Consider the following 5,178-nt stretch of genomic DNA (forward strand, 5'->3'; position numbering starts at 1 on the left):
TGACTCATAACTTTTAAAAGGTTACACCCTAAAAATTAGCATACCACAAGTATAAATCTGAAAACAGTGAAATACCTTTTAAAAAATAAAAACATAAATTGAAAATAGCCTAATTTGAGGAGGTTTGAATTAAGTTATATTGCAATCAAAAAGTACCATATTTTATGCATGCATATTAACAACATAAAAATTTTAGTTTTATATTGTCCTGTTTGCTTGTATTGTCAATGTCCTGGGTATGACGTTAAACTGCATCCTCAATGTCAGAAGGAGAAGTAGTAGGCTACAGTACCGTACCCTAGGTCTGGGTTTGTTTGCACCGGATGCTTTTTTTATGGAAAAATAATATGTAGACTAGGTAAAACAAGCAATCCTCCTCACATTACAAGCATTAAAGCAGCGGATGGCCATCGCGATCATGGCCGCTAAGTAGTACTTGAATGACCGCCGGTGCTACCTCCTCAGTCGGCCAAGTTTGGCCGCCGGTTTCTTCTAGCCAATTATTTAATTTCGCAATAGAATGATCGTGGATTACCTGTCGAAAATATCTAGTATCAATGAGTGACGCAGAATTAGGTGAGAGCGTCATATCACCACTGTTGCATTGTGCAGAAACATTTGCTATTGTATGGAAAATATCCAGCTGCGATCACCAGCTATGCTATAAGTGTAGTAGTAGTCCAGTTTTAATCCGGTGATGTCCCCGTTACCGAGGGTGGCCGGATTCACCTCCAAGTGCCGCAATCGTCTTCACACCCTGCCTCCACATCGATCTGTCTAGCGCGTCCTCTCTTGTCAAGCCCACCTTGCTGCTTTCTTCCTCAACTTGCTTTTTCCATGTTTTCTTTGGTCTTCCTTGTTTTCTATGACCCTCCACTCGCAACTCCAGCGCTCTTCTCAAAACATCATCTTCATCCCTTCTCAAAACATGCCCATACCACCTCACTCCATTCGCTTTTGCCAACTTATCAACACTCTCATTCAACCCAAGCAAGCTCATAAGTTCTTCGGTATTCCTTTTGTCCATCAGCTTTACACCACACATTGCTCTCACCATCGCTCTCTCAGTTCTTCTTAAAATCGCCAATTCGTTTCAAATTCAAAATATAAGTCTTGTTTGTAATTCCAGACGTTTATTTTAACAAAGTGTTACAGTAATCCGAAGTGCTAATTTACATGGGCTGGCAATATTGTCGTTTTTATGTCGATTCAATGTTGTCAGACATTGGATCGTTGTTAAAAAGGAGAACTATCCAAGCAACAAAATTCGTCATTTTTACCCAGATTTAACAACTGCAAACGTAGAATCAATGTGAAAATGACGGATTTTGTTGTCTGGGTAGGTCAGTTGACATCCGAGGGGAAAACACGTGTCTTCGGAGTTGAGAAATGTTTCCGCTGTGGGTTAGTGACTTCACACCCTCAATGGTGACATCATAATGGTATAAATCAGGGGTGGGGAACCTGCGGCCCGCGGGCCAAATGCGGCCCGCGTGACTGTTCCATGTGGCCCGCGTCAAAATTGGGCTCCTTGTTTGCAAAAGTGAAATCATTTGAAGCTAAACTACATCTGTGGAAAGTACAACTTGAAAACAATAATACCGCACATTTCCCTACCTTGCAAGAGCAAAAGCCTTCTACTACAGCCAAATATGCCCATGTATGTGTCAGTCTTATGGAGACATTTAATGCAAGATTTTTGGACATAAAGATAAAGAAATGGAGTTAGATATTTTTGCCTCTTCTTTCAATGTGATTGCAACTGATGTTCCTAGTAACTTCCAACATGAAATAGTAGAGCTGCTCCAGAATGACTGTACGTTGAAAGCGATGTACCAAAACGTTCCACTGCTCAACTTTTATCAACGCTACATAAATGCTGATGATTTTCCAGTCATGCGGAAACATGCTTTGAAATATGTGTCTCTGTTTGGAAGCACCTACCGTTGCGAGCAGTTTTTTTCCAAATTGAATCTAACAAAAGTCGGCTTCGCTCCAGACTGACTGATAAAAACCTGGAGATGCAGTTAAGAGTTGCAACATCTTCCGTGTCAGCAGACATCACACGACTCACCAAAAATAAAAGCTTTCAGCCCTTCCACTAGCTGTGAAAGTGAAATAAATCATTGTCTACTTCGCTACATTTTTTATCTGTAAATAAAATTTCGAATTTTTTAGTGGCCCGCCAATGTTATTTCTCATTTTATGTGGCCCGCAATACTAAAAAGGTTCCCCACCCCTGGTATAAATGGTTAGGTTTTATGAAAGGCGGTATGCAGTTGAAACAAATTACTGAGCAGTGAGCAGTTGAAACGATTTAGTGTCGTTGTCAAGGCTTTGTCAGTCCGAGGATAAAAATAAAAAACCAACCAACGTCGTTAGATGGTCCCGCAGGCCGCAAAACCGGTACCGGACTACAATCCCGATAAAGCAGTTATTGCGTGGTACAACGATTCCATAGCAGGACATCGCCCAAACTTCAACACACGGGCGCCGATCCCTATAGGACAGTGGGGACATGTCACCACCATCTTTTTACATGTCCCCACCATCTTTTTACATGTCCTCATCATCTTTTTACATTATTTTTGTAACGTAAAAGGGAAAATATTACCCGAATGTCACAATTTTACCAGTCAAACGTTTAAAATATATTGAAAGGAGGGGACAACATTTTTGTTTTATGCGAGGAAGCCCCAACCGTAGTAGAAATGTTTTATTAGGCAGAGAAACCCTGGTGTAACTCGCAAATTGTATTTAATTTGGTTACGGTACGCCAGGGCCACACAGTGCAGAGTTTTAGAATTACTTAGAAAGAGTCGTACAAGCATGTAGTGCAGTAAGTGTAGCTTGTGTTACTTTTGTATAAAAAAAAGCTATTTTTTCAGTTATTATTAGGCAGTGGCTATTTGACCGGCTCCGGTCTTTGAATCTGAAACACTATTTGACCGGTCATGACGTCACTGCATAATAGGGTGGGCCGTCAATGCACTTTTTTTGTCAAATCACTTAGCAACTCGGCTCAGATAGGAGGCTTAGGTCACAAACAATTAATCTAAAAATTTTTTTAGATCGGGCGGCGGGAAGACGCCGCACAAAAAAATCAATATCATCTAAATACAATAAAAAACGTTTTTTTTTTCCAAAAAAAAATAAAAAGTGCGGTAATTAAAAAAGTAAAAAATACACAAAACGACGTAAACACAGTCAAAAACAATCACAGAACGTAATCTTTCTTTGACTCAAAACGTGAACGCTGTGAGCGAGCAGCAGTTCGCGTCAGAATGAGTTCATGTCTGCGGTCATGGCCGATGACTTCATCGCTCACTTCGGTGACGAGTTTGATTGCGCGCTCAACTGCTTGTGTGCAGCACGGAAAACTGTCAATCGATGTAGGAAAATCGGTCTCGACGAAAAGCTCTGTGAGCTGTTGGATGCTGAAATCGCGTAAAATTGGTGGCTCAGTGAGCTTCTGCTCGCTCCACCGGAGCAACGAGTTTGTTGTCAAGTCTGTGTACTCAAAGTTTATTTTGGGAATTTCGAAACGACGTATCCCACCCCTGTAATCGTCCCTTGCTTTCTGGATCCGATGAACTGCGAGCTTACGCATTGGCTTAGACTCGTCATGCAGAAGAGCCAACACTACATTCTCCGGATGCGCAGCGAAGGCGTTTGTCTGTAGGCAACTGTCGACGACTTTTTTTAATTGGCCTGTCAGATAGCGAGTCAGCTTAACCAACCGAAGGAAAGACCGAGCAGCGAAGTGAATCTTATTGTTTCGCTTGATAGTAAAACGATGTACTTCGTCATTTCTATCAGCGCCTCTGTTGGTTCTGGCTCCGAGATATAAAGTCGGCATATCCTTGAAGCGAGAGTAAGCCATCGTGCATGACCCTGTTTTCCTGGATCACGGAATCGAATGCTTTCTGGAGGCAGACTTCCCTCGATGACCAACACGATATCGAGCAGATACTTTTGATCGCCGCTAATATCCATCACCTCATCGACTTCTGTCAGGTTGGATTTTATCTTCTCGAACTCGACGACTGCAAATTCTCCCATTTTGTACTTATCATTAGCGACGACACGGCCGATAAATCCTTTGAAGGTTTGCGGTCCTGATGATTTCCCGTCCAACTCGCCGAAGAGATGCCGAAGCGGGAGTTCGTTGAGGTGAAACTGGCAAATCGACCATTGTACCGCACTCCCGATATGTTGCTCAATGCTGGTGATGGCTCCTGTGTGCTTACCTGAATTGACGGCAGTTCCGTCGCAGCCAACGACCTGAATGCCTTTCACGTCAATTCCCTTGACTTCAAGAGCAGCCAACATCGTTTTGGCAATGTTGTTTCCAGTTGAACGCCCTTGAATGGAAACGTGGTCGATATATTCACCTCCTGGGTATTTCAGCATCACGTAGTGGTCTTCGATTGATTTTTGACGATAGCCAGTTATGCCATTCAATGTAAGGGCTTTATCCTTTCTGCCGTCAAAGTAAAGGCCTTCAACTATTGTGCCGAGCGAAATTGAAGCAAAGTGATTCATCTCTAAACGAAGCCGTTTTCGTGCACGAACGAGCTTGTTTTTATCCACTACCATCATCCGATTGAAATCATCTTTTGTGTCCAGTAATGTTGCGGTGGCGAGGGCAGCTGCTGCTCTACTCGAAATTCCATACCTTTCCGCCTCACGCGCAACTGTACGAAGATCGAAAGTACATCGCTCCTGCTCTTCTTCGATTTCTTCTCTGCCGATCGAGCACTCTGAAGGGAAGCGCCTTCTAGGAGTTTCTTCTGTATTGTCGTCATCCGAGTCTTGAGTACATTCTTCGCGTTCTTCCCGCTCTTTTTCTCGCTTCTCTCTTAAAAGCAATTGCTCCTTCCGCTTGTCCCTCTTCTTCTCAGATTTTTCCGCCTTCCAATCGACGTTTCCAATGAAACCAATGCGTGCTCCGCGTTGGTCTTTAACAAAATCAACCTCGCGTGAATGCAGCGATTTGTCGTCAACGACGTCGAAAAGAGTGTCGAGGCAAAGACTGGCCTTCATTGAAGCTTTCCATTCAGCCGCCTTTCTCGCCGTGGGGATTTTATTCTTCATCTTAACCATGGCCCATTGCTTCAGAATCTTCTTGATCACTCCCTCACGCGTAATGATCGCTAATGTGGCGAAATTGTAGAT

Source organism: Aplidium turbinatum, chromosome 1, assembly GCF_918807975.1.
Source record: "Aplidium turbinatum chromosome 1, kaAplTurb1.1, whole genome shotgun sequence".
Lineage (NCBI taxonomy): Eukaryota > Metazoa > Chordata > Ascidiacea > Aplousobranchia > Polyclinidae > Aplidium > Aplidium turbinatum.